At 41.2% G+C, this 18,602-nt stretch overlaps 1 protein-coding gene across 1 annotated transcript in view; it reads left to right on the top strand.

The window, feature by feature from the left end:
• The window catches only part of IDS (iduronate 2-sulfatase), a 308,093-nt gene that overhangs the window by 57,078 nt on the left and 232,413 nt on the right, over window positions 1-18,602 (top strand). The window lies entirely within an intron of this gene.

Raw genomic sequence — 18,602 nt, 5'->3', positions numbered from 1 at the left:
TCCTGTGCCCATACATGCGAAGGTCCTGACTGTCTCTGGATGTCTTGAGCCTGCCCACTGAGGGACTGATGTGAGACCTGTCAGTCACGGTCCTGCTCTCCTAAGAAACCTCTCTGTTCCACCAGCTATGACTGAAGCCCTGCACTTAACTTCAGCTTCCTTGGCAAGCGGCTGACCTCCTGCATGGTTCTTGAAAGGTGTATTAGTCCATTCTCATGCTGCTGATAAGGACTTACCCGAGACCTGGAAATTTGAAAAAGAAAGGAGTTTAATTGGACTTACAGTTCCACATGGCTAGGGAGGCCTCACAATGATGGGGGAAGGCAAAAAGGAGCAAGTCACGTCTTACATGGATGACGGCAGGCAAAAAGATCTTGTGCAGGGCAACTCTCATTTTTTAAAAACCTTGGGATCTCATGAGACTCATTCACCATTATGAGAATAGCATAGTATGGGGTGACTGCCCCCATGATTCAATTATCTCAAACCGAGTCTCACGACACGTGGGGATTATGGGAGTACAATTCAGAAGGAGATTTGTGTGGGGACACAGAGTCAAACCATATCACCAGCTCTTCCCTGTGGCAATTACCCCGTCAGCCTTTCCGGAGCAAATAAGGGGTCCTGTGTCTCCTTTTATCCTTGATCCCAGGGCAGGAGCTGAACATAGGGACAGCAGGGGCTAGTGGCAGGATGCCTGTTATGTCCCAAGGGAAATCCACAAAATAGCATGAGAGGACAAAGCCAAGGTTGCCCATCACTCAGACTGAGGGTAGTGCAAACGAGCCCTGCAGACACTGACACCTACGTGGATGCAGTGAGAGTCCACATGTCTCATGAGCACTGTGCTTCGTCCTACTTGCCCCACCATGTATCTGGTTGCCAGCCTGCTCAGTGGAGTTGGCTTGAAGGAAATCGTTGAGTCACCCAATCTGCTGAGAATAAAAGAGACCAGGCCAGGCAGGTACACAGCAAGGCAGGACACATGTCTGGACATAATAGCAGCCTCTGGAAGACTGGACCTCTAATATTCATGTCAAATGGTCACTGTAGCCTGGCAACTGCACTTGGGCCATGAGCTTCCAGGGTACCCTAAAGGTCAATGGAAGTCTTCCTGGAGGCTGGACTTTTTGGCACATTTGGGGTTCTAAGCCTGCTGCAGGCTCTACCATCTTCTCACTTGATTTATCTCTGGGATCCCTTTGTTTTATTTGTGTGTAATGCATTTTATCTTGCTGTATTACATAATTCTTTGTAGCCTGCCCCAAATATTTTCTGAATGAAGCAGGAGTGAAAAAGAGGGGGAGGAAAATAGTGAGCGAAGTCCCTTCTCATTCCCACTTAACTCCTTAATGTCTTCACTTCATCTGCATTCCCCTCTGGATCCCCAATGTTCTATTAATGGAGCACAAGCTCATTGCGGGGCTGGTGGTTCCAAACTGCAGGTGTTCTGAACTGCAGCCCATCTGGAGCTCTCAATGCAGAAACTTCTCCATCTATCTTTATCCTAGGACCCACCTCTCCTCCACGGCATTTGTCTCCATGTCATATGGATAGAACAGGAGAGAGGCCATTGGGTAGGATTCTGTTTCAAGCTCTCACTGGCACCACCACTTGGCTCCTTTAAGATCAGTCCTAGGGGCATATTGATAGGGCAATAGTCAGCAGTGGAAGATGGCTGGCACTCCCTTGTTTGTGGTGGGGGGCGGGTAGCTCAACCCGGTAAAAGAGACAGGGCTTTGAACCCATACGAAAGTAAGTTTGAATATGAGCTCTGTCACTTATAAGCCCATACATCAGGTATCCTTTATGTACTTCAGTTTTCTCATCTGTAAAATGGGAGTAATAATAGTACAACTTAAGAGTGTTTATGTGAGCATCATATAACATGCCACTTGTATGTAAAATGCTTAACCCTAATAACGTGGTCATTAATAAGTGGCCATTATTATTGCGTGCCCATGCTGTATCTTCCCCCACATTTTAATATTCCTGAACCTGTATATGTCTTATGATCCATATATGCATTAATAAATGCATTTATTTTCTTTTCTCCTTGAAAATCTGTTACCATGGATTCTTTAATCCCACATCTTTGAACTGCATAGACATGATATAACTTGTTCTAGTCCTGCTTGGGGCAATAACCAGGGCTACTGAACCAGGACCTGGATCAACACATAGGTCTGTGAGAGTTGCTTCCAAGACTTCCTCCAGGCTCGCCCTCCCTGCATCCAATCTCACACCCCAGAGCTCTGCAAGGGAGAGTCCTCCAGGTGAACACACTGAATGCCAAAGAAAAGGTCCCACACTGTGCCTGATCCTGGTTTCCCAGGTTCACATCTGTGAGGAGTACTAGAGCCACATTCCAAATTCTCCAGGCCACTGCTTGCACTTCATTGGGATGGCCCAATGGTTATTTTAAAAAGTGCATTGTTCCTTGCACAAATGTTTGCATATTTTGCAAAAGCCTAGAGTTACCTACTTTCCAAGTATAAATCTCTTTTTATGCCTAATGTGTTGCCAATTTTCTTTTCTCCCTATCTTAAATTTAAAGGAGCAGATAAAAGCAATCTTATGTGCCCAGAAAGAAGAGAACCAAATATTTGTGACCAGCTCTGATATGCACAACTGAGGTCATTTTAGAGGATGAAGCTAAGGCCCCTTTTCTCCATCTACTTGTCATTGCTCTAGTCCAGGCCTGCTCCTATTCTGTGGGAATCCTCAACCCTGGACATTCCAGTCTCTTAACTGTTACCATATGACAGTAGCAACACAAAGAAGTAGGAAGAGAATGGAACTGTATGTGAACAAACCCACTGTATATATTTTAATTAAGCTGGTATTAATTTAAATAGATTGGTGCAAGTTAAACTATCAATTGTAGTCCCGAGGACAACTGCTAAGAAAATAATACCTTAAATGACAATGGGATTAAAATGGTAGAACTAGAAAAACATATATTTTTCACAAAGGAAGGTAGTATTGAAAACATAAAGAAGGAAAAATACATATGTGATATAAAGAGTAAATCACTGGCTACAACACAGAAATATTACCTTACCAGTAATTTTAAATGTAAATGGATTAATCACCTCAATTAAAGTCAGAGATTGGAGAAATATATTTTGGAAGCCTATTCTAACTATATACTGATTATAAGAGAATCCCGGGGTGCGAGCAAGATGGCCAAATAGGAACAGCTCCAGCCTCCAGCTCCCAGCGTGAACAACACAGAAGACGGGTGATTTCTGCATTTTCAACTGAGGTACTGGGTTCATCTCACTAGGGGGTGCCAGACAATTGGTGCTGGTCAGCTTGTGCAGCCCGACCAGTGAGAGCTGAAGCAGAGCGATGCATCGCCTCACCTGGGAAGCGCAAGGGGGAAGGGAATCCCTTTAGAAACTGAGACACACAACACCTGGAAAATCGGGTAACTCCCACCCTAATACTGCGCTTTACCAAGGGTCTTAGCAAATGGCACACTAGGAGATTATATCCCACACCTGGCCGGGAGGGTCCCATGCCCACGGAGCCTCCCTCATTGCTAGCACAGCAGTCTGAGATCTAACTGCAAGGCAGCAGTGAGGCTGGGGGAGGGCCGCCTGCCATTGCTGAGACTTAAGTAGGTAAACAAAGCCTCCGGGAAGCTCGAACTGGGTGGAGCCCACCGCAGCTCAAGGAGGCCTGCCTGTCTCTGTAGACTCCACCTCTGGGGACAGGGCAGAGCAAAAAAAAAAAAAAAAAAAAAAAAAAAGCAGCAGAAACCTCTGCAGATGTTAATGACCCTGTCTGACAGCTTTGAAGAGAGCGGTGGATCTCCCAGCACCGAGGCTGAGATCTGAGAATGGACAGTCTGCCTGCTCAAGTGGGTCCCTGACCCCTGAGTAGCCTAAGTGGGGGACATCCCCCATTAGGTGCAGACTGACACCTCACACCTCACACGGCGGGGTACACCCCTGCAACGAAGCTTCCAGAGCAAGAATCAGACAGCAGCACTCGCTGTTCAGCAATATTCTATCTTCTGCAGCCTCTGCTGCTGATACCCAGGCAAACAGGGTCTGGAGTGGACCTCAAGCAATCTCCAACAGACCTACAGCTGAGGGTCCTGACTGTTAGAAGGAAAACTAACTAACAGGAAGGACACCCACACCAAAACTCCATCAGTACGTCACCAGCATCAAAGACCAACGGCAGATAAAACCATAAAGATGGGGGAAAAGCAGGGCAGAAAAGCTGGAAATTCAAAAAATCAGAGCACATCTCCCCCTCCAAAGGAACGCAGCTCATCACCAGCAACGGATCAAAGCTGGACGGAGAATGACTTTGATGAGTTGAGAGGAGAAGTCTTCAGTCGATCAAACTTCTCAGAGCTAAAGGAGGAACTACGTACCCAGCACAAAGAAACTAAAAATCTTGAAAAAAGGATGGAGGAATGGATAACTAGGATAATCAATGCAGAGAAGGTCGTAAACGAACTGACAGAGATAAAAACCATGACACAAGAAATACGTGACAAATGCACAAGCTTCAGTAAATGACTCGATCAACTGGAAGAAAGAGTATCAATGATTGAAGATCAAATGAATGAAATGAAGCAAGAAGAGAAGTCTAGAGAAAAATAAAGGAAAAAGAAATGAACAAAGCCTCCAAGAAATATGAGATTACGTGAAAAGACCAAATCTACGTCTGATTGGTGTGCCTCAAAGTGAGGGGGAAAATGGAACCAAGTTGGAAAATACTCTTCAGGATAATATCCAGGAGAACTTCCCCAACCTAGTAAGGCAGGCCAACATTCAAATTCAGGAAATACAAAGAATGCCATAAAGATACTCCTCGAGAAGAGCAACTTCAAGACGCATAATTGTCAGATTCACCAAAGTTGAAATGAAGGAAAAAATGTTAAGGGCAGCCAGAGACAAAGGTCGGGTTACCCACAAAGGGAAGCCCATCAGACTAACAGCAGATCTCTCGGCAGAAACTCTCCAAGCCAGAAGAGAGTGGGGGCCAATATTCAACATTCTTAAAGAAAAGAATTTTAAACCCAGAATTTCATATCCAGCCAAACTAAGTTTCATCAGTGAAGGAGAAATAACATCCTTTACAGACAAGCAAATGCTTAGAGATTTTGTCACCACTAGGCCTGCCCTACAAGAGATCCTGAAGGAAGCACTAAACATGGAAAGGAACAACCAGTACCAGCCACTGCAAAAACATGCCAAAATGTAAAGACCATCGATGCTAGGAAGAAACCGCATCAACTAACAAGCAAAATAACCAGCTAATATCACAATGACAGGATCAAGTTCACACATAACAATATTAACCTTAAATGTAAATGGACTAAATGCTCCAATTAAAAGACACAGACTGGCAAACTGGATAAAGAGTCAAGACCCATCAGTCTTGCTGTATTCAGGAGATCCATGTCACAAGCAGAGATACATACAGGCTCAAAATAAAGGGATGGAGGAAGATCTACCAAGAAAATGGAGAACAAAAAAAAGCAGGGGTTGCAATCCTAGTCTCTGATAAAACAGACTTTAAACCATCAAAGATCAAAAGAGACAAAGAAGGCCATTACATAATGGTAAAGAGAACAATTCAACAGGAAGAGCTACTATCCTAAATATATATGTGCCCAATACAGGAGCACCCAGATTCATAAAGCAAGTCCTTAGAGACTTACAAAGAGACTTAGACTCCCATACAATAATAATGGGAGACTTCAACACTCCACTGTCAACATTAGACAGACAACGAGACAGAAAGTTAACAAGGATATCCAGGAATTGAACTCAACTCTGCACCAAGTGGACCTAGTAGACATCTACAGAACTCTCCACCCCAAATCAACAGAATATACATTCTTCTCAGCACCACATCACACTTATTCCAAAACTGAACACATAGTTGGAAGTAAAGCAGTCCTCAGCAAATGTAAAAGAACAGAAATTATAACAAACTGTCTCTCAGACCACAGTGCAATCAAACTAGAAATCAGGACTAAGAAAATCAATCAAAACTGCTCAACTACATGGAAACTGAACAACCTGCTCCTGAATGACTACTGGGTACATAACGAAATGAAGGCAGAAATAAAGATGTTCTTTGAAACCAATGAGAACAAAGATACAACATACCAGAATCTCTGGGACACATTTAAAGCAGTGTATAGAGGGAAATTTATAGCACTAAATGCCCACAAGAGAAAGCAGGAAAGATCGAAAATTGACACCCTAACATCACAATTAAAAGAACTAGAGAAGTAACAGCAAACACATTCAAAAGCTAGCAGAAGGCAAGAAATAATTAAGATCAGAGCAGAACTGAAGGAGATAGAGACACAAAAACCCTCCAAAAAAAATCAATGAATCCAGGAGCTGTTTTTTTTGAAAAGATCAACAAAATTGATGAGAGAGAAGAATCAGATAGACGCAATAAAAAATGATAAAGGGGATATCACCACTGACCCCACAGAAATACAAACTACCATCAGAGAATACTATAAACACCTCTACGCAAATAATCTAGAAAACCTAGAAGAAATAGATAATTTCCGGGACACTTACACTCTCCCAAGACTAAACCAGGAAGAAGTTGAATCCCTGAATAGACCAATAACAGGCTCTGAAATTCAGGCAATAATTAATAGCCTACCAACCAAAAACAGGCCAGGACCAGATGGATTCACAGCCGAATTCTACCGGAGGTACAAGGAAGAGCTGGTACCATTCCTTCTGAAACTTTTCCAATCAATAGAAAAAGAGGGAATCCTCCCTAACTCATTTTATGAGGCCAACATCGCCCTGATACCAAAGTCTGGCAGAGACACAACAAAAAAAGAGAATTTTAGACCAATATCCCTGATGAACATCGATGTAAAAATCCTCAATAAAATACTGGCAAATCGAATCCAGCAGCACATCAAAAAGCTTATCCACCATGATCAAGTGGGCTTCATCCCTGGATGCAAGGCTGGTTCAACATATGCAAATCAATAAACGTAATCCACCATATAAACAGAACCAAAGACAAAAACCACATGATTATCTCAATAGACACAGAAAAGGCCTTTGACAAAATTCAACAGCCCTTCATGCTAAAAACTCTCAATAAATTCGGTATTGATGGAATGTATCTCAAAATAATAAGAGCTATTTATGACAAACCCACAGCCAATATCATACTGAATGGGAAAAAACTGGAAGCATTTCCTTTGAAAAGTGGCACGAGACAGGGATGCCCTCTCTCACCACTCCTATTCAACATAGTGTTGGAAGTTCTGGCTAGGGCAATCAAGCAAGAGAAAGAAATAAAGGGTATTCAGTTAGGAAAAGAAGAAGTCAAATTGTCCCTGCTTGCAGATGACATGATTGTATATTTAGAAAACCCCATCATCTCCACCCCAAATCTCCTTAAGCTGATAAGCAACTTCAGCAAAGTCTCAGGATACAAAATCAATGTGCAAAAATCACAAGCATTCTTATACACCAGTAACAAACAGAGAGCCAAATCATGAATGAACTCCCATTCACAATTGCTTCAAAGAGAATAAAATACCTAGGAATCCAACTTATAAGGGATGTAAAGGACCTCTTCAAGGAGAACTACAAACCACTGCTCAGTGAAATAAAAGAGGACACAAACAAATGGAAGAACATTCCATGCTCATGGATAGGAAGAATCAATATCGTGAAAATGGCCATACTGCCCAAGGTAACCTATAGATTCATTGCCATCCCCATTAAGCTACCAATGACTTGCTTCACAGAATTGGAAAAAACTGCTTTAAAGTTCATATGAACCAAAAAAGACCCTGCATTGCCAAGACAATCCTAAGTCAAAAGAACAAAGCTGGACGCATCACGCTACCTGACTTCAAACTGTACTGCAAGGCTACAGTAACCAAAACAGCATGGTACTGGTAACAAAACAGAGATATAGACCCATGGAACAGAACAGAGCCCTCAGAAATAATACCACACATCTACAGCCATCTGATCTTTGATAAACCTGACAAAAACAAGAAATGGGGAAAGGATTCCCTATTTAATACATGGTGCTGGGAAAACTGGCTAGCCATAAGTAGAAGGCTGAAATTGGATCCTTTCCTTACTCCTTATATGAAAATTAATTCAAGATGGATTAGAGACTTAAATGTTAGACCTAAAACCATAAAAACCCTAGAAGAAAACCTAGGTAATACCATTCAGGACATAGGCATGGGCAAGGACTTCATGTCTAAAACACCAAAAGCAATGGCAACAAAAGCCATAATTGACAAATGGGATCTCATTAAACTAAAGAGCTTCTGTACAGCAAAAGAAACTACCATCAGAGTGAACAGGCAACCTACAGAATGGGAGAAAATTTTTGCAATCTACTCATCTGACAAAGGGCTAATATCCAGAACCTACAAAGAACTCAAACAAATTTACAAGAAAAAAAAAACAACCCCATCAAAAAGTGGGCAAAGGATATGAATAGCCATTTCTCAAAAGAAGACATGCATACAGCCAACAGGCACATGAAAAAATGCTCGTCATCACTGGCCATCAGAGAAATGCAAATCAAAACCACAATGAGATACCATCTCATGCCAGTTAGAATGGCTATCATTAAAAAGTCAGGAAATAACAGGTGCTGGAGAGGATGTGGAGAAATAGGAACACTTTTACACTGTTGGTGGGATTGTAAACTGGTTCAACCATTGTGGAAAACAGTATGGTGATTCCTCAAGGATCTAGAACTAGAAATACCATATGACCCAGCCATCCCATTACTGTACGGTATATACCCAAAGGATTATAAATCATGCTGCTATAAAGACACATGCACATGTATGTTTATTGCAGCACTATTCACAATAGCAAAGACTTGGAATCAACCCAAAAGTCCATCAGTGACAGACTGAATTAAGAAAATGTGGCACATATACACTATGGAATACTATACAGCCATAAAAACGGATGAGTTCGTGTCCTTTGTAGGGACATGGATGCAGCTGGAAACCATCATTCTCAGCAAACTATCGCAAGAACAGAAAACGAAACACTGCATGTTCTCACTCATAGGTGGGAATTGAACAATGAGATCACTTGGACTCTGGAAGGGGAACATCACACACTGGGGCCTATTATGTGGGGGGAGGGATGGCACTGGGAGTTATACCTGATGTAAATGACGAGTTGATGGGTGCTTACGAATTGGTGGGTGCAGCACACCAACATGGCACAAGTATACATATGTAACAAACCTGCATATTGTGCACATGTACTCTAGAACTTAAAGTATAATTAAAAAAAAAAGAAAACAAACAAAAAAAAGAGAATCCCATTACATCCAACGACATAAATAGGACGAAAGTAAGTATATGGGAAAAGATATATCATACAAGCAGTAACCAAAAGAGGGCTAGAGTGGCTATGCTAATATCAGACAAAATAGACTTTAAAATAAAAGTTGTTACTAGAGGAAAAGGAAGATATTTTATAATGATGATAAAAGTTTTAATCTATCAAAAATATGAAACATTATAAGCATATATGTACCTAATAACACAGACCCCAAAAATATAGGAAGAAAGAATTAAAGAGAAAAATAAATAATTCAATAATAATTATTGGAGACTTTAAACCCTGATTTCAATAAAGGTATAACAAGATAGAAGGTCACCATGAGTATAGAATATTTCAACAACAACATAAACCAGTCAGACCTAAGCCCCAATTATAGAACACAACACCCAAAACAGCAGAATATTTTTCTCAAGTATACATGGATCACCTTTCAGGATAAACAATATGTAAGCCCACAAAACAAGTCTCAATAAATATAAGGGGATCGAGATTGTACAAAGTATTTTATCTGTCTGCAGTGGAATAAAATATGAAATTAATAACATCGGTAAATTTCAGATATTCACAAATTTGCAAAAATTAAACTACATACTCCTAAACAACCAATAGGCAAAAGAAAAAAATCACAAAGGAAATTAAAAAATATTTTGAGATAAATGATAACGAACATATATGTACACACATGGTCATGTACAAATGAACACCAGCTTATCACATGGTTCAGGTGCACTAGCTTGCATTGTTGATTGCACAGTTTTAGAGAGACGTGGTGATGACCCTATTTTGCCACTTCAGAGACCAGATGTACTGTGCAATTAACCAGAAAACACTGATTTATAAAGCATGAAAATAAGAATCTCTTCTGAGCTTATAACTAAACGTATCTAAACTATAATAAACACTAAATTCCAAGGACTTGATATGGTTTGGATCTGCATCCCCACCCAAATCTTATCTCGAATTGTAATCCCTACACGTCAGGGGAGGGACCATGTGGGATGTCATTGGATCATGGGGGAGGGTCCCCCCATGCTGTTCTCAAGATAGTAAGCGAGTTCTCATGAGAGCAGATGGTTTTAAATTGTAGCACTTCCCCATTTGCGCAAACCCTCCATCCTGCAGCCTTGTGAAGAAGGTGCCTGCTTCCCCTTTGTCTTCCACCACGATTGAAAGTTTCCTGAGGCTTTCTAGCCATGCTTCCTGTTAGGCCTGCAAAACTGTGAGTCAATTAAACTTCTTTCCTTTATAATTACTCAGTCTCAGGTAGTATTCTTTATAGCCGTGAGAGAATGGACTAATACAGGACTACAGCTGTGCCTAAACAGGCTTCATCAAAAATAATAATAAAAAAGCTACTCCCAAAGAAATCTCAAAGAACTAGGAATAGAAGTATCATTTGACCTAGCAATCCCCTTACTGGGTATATACCCAAAGGAAAATAAATCATTCTTCTGAAAAGACACAGGCACTCCTATCTTCATCACAGTGCTATTCACAATAGCAAAGACATACAATCAAGCTAAGTGACTATCAATGGTGGACCAGATTTTTCAAATGTGGTATATATATACATCATGGAATACTACACAGCCATAAAAAGGAAGAATGAAATCATGTCCTTTGTAGCAACATGGATGTAGCAGGAGGCCAGTAGCCTAAGTGAATTAATGAAGAAACAGAAAACCAAATGCCACATGTTCTCACTTATAAATGGGGGCTAAACACTGGGTACGCACAGACACAAAGATGGGAACGATAAGCACGGGGGATTTCAAAAGGGTGGAAGGATGGGGACAAAGCTGGAAAAACTACTTGATACTATGTTTACTATTTGGGTGACAGGATTATTAGAAGTGCAAACCTCAGCATCATGCAATACACCCATGTAATAAACCTGCACATGTATCCTCTGAATCTAAAATAAAGTTGAAATTTTTTAAAAAAGAAAAAAAAAAAAAAGATGAACAATGGCTACCTCTGCCATATGGGAGGGTTTAGATGGGCTACCTTCTCAAGTTGGGAACACAATCCTGTACATACGTGCTTACCAGTGCCACATCATAGATTACAAGTCAGCACGGGAAACCCAATCAGAGACTATAAGATGCCCCTCAATAAATAATTAGCTGCACAGCTTCAATAAGTGTGCTTATCTGACAGCCTAATATCTCTTTCAGGGACTAACTTTACAGCTGAAGTCACAATCTTCTAGGGGTGGTCACCAATCAATGATTAGGCAATGCAGTTGTAGTCAAGACCATACACTTCTCAGAAAGGCCACCAGCCAATGACTGAGCAAGTCGAGGGTAAAATGGCTTAGAAAGTCCCATAAAAGGGACCCCTCCTCCAAGCAATCTTTGCTTCAGAGCTCCAAATCGGACTAGCAAAGACTTTGTGAGATCTGCCCAAAAGACAAGAGGGAGAAATTGGTTATGTATAATTGTTCTTACATGACATGCGAAATAATATATTATTTGAAGGTAGACTGTGATTAAGTAGAGATTACATTGTAAACTTTAGGGCAACCACAAAAAGTTCACTAAAAGAGATACACATAATTAGGCAGCAATGAAGATAAAATGGAATAATAGAAAAATGAGTGCCTATTCACAATAGCAAAGACATGGAATCAACCCAAATGCCCATCAATCATAGACTATACAAATAAAATGTGGTACATATACACCATGGAACACTATTCAGCCATAAGAAGGAATGAGATAATGTCCTTTGCAGTGATATGAATGAAGCTGCAAGCCATTATCCTCAGCAAACTAATGCAGGAACAGGAAACCAAACATCACATGTTGTCACTCATAAGTGGGAGCTGAACAGTGAAAACACAGGGAGGGGAACAACATACAATGGGGCCTGTCAGTGGGGCAAGGGAAAGACAGCAATAGGAAAAATAGCTAATGCATGCTGGGTTTAATACCCAGAAAGCTGGGTGGGAGCCTGAGGGCCATCAACACATGCATTTCATCAGAACACAGAGGTACGCATCAAACCTGGAACAAAGAAATATATTGTCTCACAAGACAATAAGCCCAGCACAGGCTGTGAGGGCTCTTTATCTCCCAAGAAGAAAATGTTGCAGGTACAAGGCCCATCTTATGCAACTGAGCAGGTTGGTCAACAGACAGGACATGACTGCCTTTACCAACAATATTAAAAGGGGAATGTATCATTATTGAGATTTATCTCAGAAATTCAATATTCTCAAATCAATCTCTGTAATTAACTGCATCAACAGACTAAAGGAAAATGTATTTGATCATATTCAAATGATTAAAAAGTTTTTATGATAAAAAGTCTAGACAAGTCAAATTAAAAAAGAAATAATTCAACTTGATATAGGACATGAGAAAAAAAAAGAGGAAACCTCTACAGTTAGCATCATACTTAACGATGAAGGACTGGATAAAAAGCTGGGATGTCAATTCCGACCAATCCTACCAATATCTCTGTGAAAGTCCAGACCGATGTAATAAAGCAAGAACAAGATATTAAAGACATTCCAACAGGAAAAGAAAAAAATGAAACCATCTCTATCTGCAGATGACACTGATCGTATTTCTCCCTTTTCACACTGTTATAAAAAAAATATCCAAGACTGGGTAATTTACACAGGAAAGAAGTTTAATTGATTAGTAGTTCCATGTGGCTGGGGAGGCCTCAGAAAACTTACAATCATGGCAGAAGGGGAAGCAAGCATGTCCGTCTTCACAAGGTGGCAGGGAAGAGAAGTGCAGTGTGAAGGGGGAAGAGCCCCTTATAAAACAATCAGATCTTGTGAAAACTCAGTCAGTACCATGAGAACAGCATGCAACTGCAGGCCCAATACCACCTGGAAACCACCAAGGCTTGGGCCTTGCACTCTCTGAAGCAATGGCCTGAGTTGTACATTGGCCCCTTTTAGCCATGGCTGGGATGCAGGGCACCAAGTTTTGAGACTGCACAAAGCAGCAAGTCCCTAGGCCTGGCACACGAAACCATTTTTTTTTTCCTTAGACCTCAAGCCAATCAGGAGTCCTGAATTCCTAGCCTTCCCAATTCTAGGAACCCCCTGCCCCTGGTAGGGAGGAAAGCATCTGATGTCAAAAAGACTCAAGGGTATCATGGACCTTCCATATGGGTACAGGACTGCAGGACACCCATCAGCCTCCAAAAGACCTCTCCACTGCCTTTCAGTTGCTAGCTTCTCAGACTCATAGGCCCAGAGGAATTACAATGGGGCTGCCGCTGGCCTGGGAAGAGCAAAAACTGTGGGGCCTTGCACGTAGCAGGAAAAGACTGGAAGGAGACTCAAGACCATGACAACTCCTTTCTGTGAGGGGCCCTGAGAGGGCAAATAGGTAATGATGGAGGGTGCCAAGTGAGAGGAATGTAACGAAGGGACGGTTGTGAAATTTGAGGAGAGAGGCGGTGAGGTCAGGAAGGAGATGTGGGGTCCTCAGGAGGCTGTTGAATAGGGAGAGGGCACGGGGTCAAGGGGTGTGGTGCATGGGGTCTGCAGAGGATGTGGGGTCAGGAAAGGGTCTTAGGATTTCAGGTGTGGGGACACACAATGAGGTCCCAGGAGTAGAGCCCATTGAAGTGGAGGCTCTGTTCTATCTGCAATCTTGGTCCACACCCCTTAAGATTAACCAGAGAAACACGTAGAGGACAAAAAGATAGTGAATGTGGACACAGCAGTGAAGATGCCAGTGGCCACAGAAAACACTGTTTCTTCCATGTTCTCGCCGGGGAGCGCTGCGGTGTTTGATGGAAGGTACAGCAGTAGGAGTGGTGTCAACTTTGACCTGCCAGAGCAGACGAACAGTACTTGAAGGAAACGCTAGAGTCAGAAGCCATGTAAAAGCTTCCAAATGCACGTGTGTCAGGGTCAGCAGAGGCAGGAGGTGCCAGCAACCCAGACCCCATGACTCCTTCTGTGGGGATCAGTCAGGTGGCCTTGGCATTGGTCAGACAGGAAGTGAGGTGGGTTAGGACTGAGAACTACCAGGAGTCAGCAGGGTACCACCAGCTTGGATCCTGGGTCTGGAAGAAGACCATATCTGAAGCAGTGCCCCTCCTCCCTCGGATTGGCCCAGGTCACCCCTAGGAGGCCATCCCATTCTTCTCCTGCCATCTCAGGAAAGTACATCACAGTGGAGGGCATAAGCTGACCCAGCACCCCCAACCAATTATCATCCCATGCGTGACTTTACACACAGATACTTTCCTACACACAAAGACCAATTCAAAGCTGCTTATCACTATCCCCTAAGTGAATCTTTAAGGAGCCTAATGTGACAGGGCCTCAGGTCAGGCCCACTTGATCAAATCCAGCACCTTCTGAATGACCACCAGGGCACACCCAGAATCTGCCTGGAGGAAGCCCAAGCCCTGCCCTGACTGCTTTTTCTCTACTTCACCTTTCTCTCCTCTTCAAGGAAATAAATTTGCTTATACTGAGGGTCACTTGTCACCAGGCTGACTTATTTCTTCCACTCTGTCCTACAACAGTGCTTGTGGACTCCAGGCAATGCTCCTCCAACCGCACCACCTAGGGACTAGTTAAGAACCAGCATCTCAGGCCCCACTCAGCCCTAAGGAGTGAGAATCTACATATCAACAAGATCCACAGGAGACTCCTGTGCATGTCCCCATGTGCTAATCCAGATGTGGTGTTTCTTCTTTGTGCCTCTGCCTCAGGGAATCTGTGACTCACTGAATTCAAGGTCCTCTGTTCATTAGTCAGGTGGAATCAGGCAGGATGTCCTGACTGGATCCTTTTCAGAATCTTCCACCAATGAAACCATACCACATAGCAAGAGCTGCTTTCCACTTTCTGAAGTGGATGCACTTTTTTGCAATTTAACATTCCCAGCAACAATGTATGAGGGCTCTAATTTCTCTACAACCTTGTCAACACATTATTATTTGTCATTTTTGTTGTAGCCATTGTAGTTAGTATGAAATGGTATCTCATTTAGGTTTTGACTCGCATTTCCCTAGTGACTAATGAAGTTGAGCATCCTTTCATGTTATTTTGGCCATTTGTAGGTAGGTATTCTTTAGGGAAATTTCTATTCATATTATTTGCTCATTTTTGATGGTTTGTCTTTATATTGTGGTATTGTAAATGTTCCTTATATATTCTGGATACAACTTTCTTATCTGATACACAGCTTGCAAATATTTTCTCTCAGTCTGTGGGTTGTCTCTCTGTCTAGAGGAGCCTTTTAGAGCACAAAACGTTTTTTTTTGTGTTTTTTTTTTTTGTTTTTTGTTTTTGTTTGTTTGTTTGTTTTTTACTTTAGGGAAATCTAGTTTATCAATTTGTGATTTTGTGGGGGAAAACTATGCTATAAATTGGAGGGAAAAATGCAACTGAGCAGCAGTATGAGCTCAAGGAAGAAATTTTTTGACAGTTGAAATTGTCACATTATTTTTAGTGTGAATGATCCAGTAAAGAGCAAGGATTAGCTAATAAAAGAGAAAAAATGAGACAATTTCAAGAGAAAAATGCTTGAGAAAGAGTCTGTTCTAGGCGCTTAGATAGTGCTGGAAAGCTTTGTCTTTTGTCAGAAAAGAAATGACAGAGAATGCAGGATATTGGTGGCATCAGAGGTGGGATAAAGAGTGAACTGCCATCAAATAGTTTTCATTTGCCTTATAAGAAGGTGGAAAATTGGCCAGGTGTGGGGGCTCACGCCTGTAATCTTAACATTTGGGAGTCCAAGGTGGGCAGATCACCTGAGGTCAGGAGTTCGAGACCAGCCTGACTAACATGGCAAAACCCCATCCCTACTAAAATGCAAAAGGTAGTTGGGTGTGATGGCGGGCATCTATAATCCCACCTACTAGGGAGGCTGAGGCAGGAGAATTGCTTGAACCCAGGAGGCGAAGGTTCCAATGAGCCAAGATCACGCCATTACACTCCAGCCTGGGCAACAAGAGTGACACTTTGTCAAAATAAAATAAAATAAAGAAAAGAAAGAAAAAAGAAAGAAAGAAATGAAAGAAGAAAGAAAGAAAGAAAGAAAGAAAGAAAGAAAGAAAGAAAGAAAGAAAGAAAGAAAGAAAAAGAAGGAAGGAAGGAAGGAAAGAAAGAAAGAAAGAAAGAAAGAGAGAGAAAGAAAGAAAGAAAGAAGGAAGGAAGGAAAGAAAGAAAGAAAGAAAGAAGCAAAGGAAGGAAGGAAGGAAGGAAGGAAGGAAGGAAGGAAGGAAGGAAGGAAGGAAAATCATCAGATACTGTTGAAGGCTAGAGTGTTTTGGAGATTTGAGAAGATTTGAAATAGATTTTTTGCAGAGTGAGAAAGTGAATTCACTAGAGGAATTAAGCAAGTTGTCTCAAATACTTCAAAGGACATCATAAAAAATTGAAAAGGCAACTCACAGAATGGGAGAAAACATATGTTAATCATATGGAATAAGGATCTAATATCCAGAATATTGAGAGAACAGTCACATTTTAACAATTAAAATACATATAACCCAATTTAAAATGGGCAAAGGATTTGAATAGACAGTTCTTCAAAGAAGATACATAAATGCCCAATAAGCACATGAAAAGATGCTCAACATCGTTAGTCATCAGGGAAACACAAATCAAAATCACAATGAGATACCACTTTACATACACTAGAATGGCAAAAATAAAAACGGCAGACAATAATAATATCTCTAAGGATATACAGAAATTAGAATCCTCATACATTACTGCTAGAAATACAAAATGATGCAGCTGCTATGAAAAACATTTTGGCAGTTCCTGAGAAAGTTAAGAATGGAGTGTTACTTTATGACCCAGCCATTCCATTCCTAGACCCACACCCAAAATAATTGAAAGGAAAGAATCAAACACTTGTACATTAATGCACATAGACGCATTATTCATAATACCAGAAGGTGGAAATAACCCAAATGTTCATCAAGAGATGAATGGATAAACAAAATGTATATACATTTGTTCATCCTTAAGAAAATGAAGTGCTGATACATACTATCACATGAATGAAGTTTAAAAATAGTATGGTAAGTGAAAGAAGACAAACACACACAAAAAGCTACATGTTGTTTGATTACATTATTATGACGTTCCAAGAATAGGAAAATCTATGGACAAAAAGTAGATTAATTCCTGCCAAGATCTAGAAGAAGAGGGAATGGGAAGTGATGGTTAATGAGGAGGTGTTTTCTCTTGGGGATAATGAAAATGTTCTGGAATTTGATATGGCACAACTTATTAATAGTTAAGAATAGTGAAAATTACTGAATCATACTTTTGAAGTGGTAAATTTATGGTATGTATATTTTTTTTAAAAAGAAAGCAAACTGACAACCCACAGAATTGTGGTGGAGAATAGGAAAGAGCATCAGTAGAGAGCCTCTTTGGGGTGCAGCCCTACTGAGCTCATAAAAGCGAGGAGGGGGCAGGAACTCTGATATAACACTCCCACATGATGGACCTCACTCTACACACAGGTAGAGACAGATCACCATTGGGAGACTTTGAAGGTGATAGCAAAAACAAAGCCTAAACCCAGCTAAACTACTGAAGAAATTGACCACACACTTCCCTCACACACAAACTTACAACCTAGCTGAAGAAGACACATTCCAATTTACGTGCATTAACATTATTTACCTCAGCCTCTACTGTTCTTTTACACATGAGGACTGGCATTCAATAAAAATTATAAAATACAAAAAAATTAGTAACTCATTTTCATGAAGAAAAGCAATAAACAGACCTGGACTCAGAAATGACCTAACTGCTGACTATATTACAAAGTTACTTGGAAAGAATTGTGATTAATGTGTGTATGAGTCCATTTTCACACTGCCGATAAAGACATACTCGAGAGTGGGAAGATTACAAAGAAGTTTAAGGGACTTACAGTTCCACATGACTGGGGAAGCCTCACAATCACGGTGGAAGGCAAGGAGGAGCAAGTCACATCTTACATGGATGGCAGCAAGCAAAAAGAGAGAGAGCTTGTGCAGGGAAACTCCCCTTCATAGAACCATCAGATCTCATGAGACTTATTCACTATCACGAGAACAGCAGGGGAAACACCTGACCTCATGATTCAATTACCTCCCACCAGGTCCCTCCCACAACACATGGGAATTCAAGATGAGATTTGGGTGGGGACACAACCCAACCATATCAACATGTTAAATAATATAGTGGAAAAACTGAACAATATGTATGAAGACAGGTATCAAGAAAATCATGAATCACTGCAC

The sequence above is a fragment of the Macaca thibetana genome, chromosome X (genome assembly GCF_024542745.1).
Source record: "Macaca thibetana thibetana isolate TM-01 chromosome X, ASM2454274v1, whole genome shotgun sequence".
NCBI classification, from domain to species: domain Eukaryota; kingdom Metazoa; phylum Chordata; class Mammalia; order Primates; family Cercopithecidae; genus Macaca; species Macaca thibetana.
This window is presented reverse-complemented; position numbering and strand designations above follow the sequence as displayed.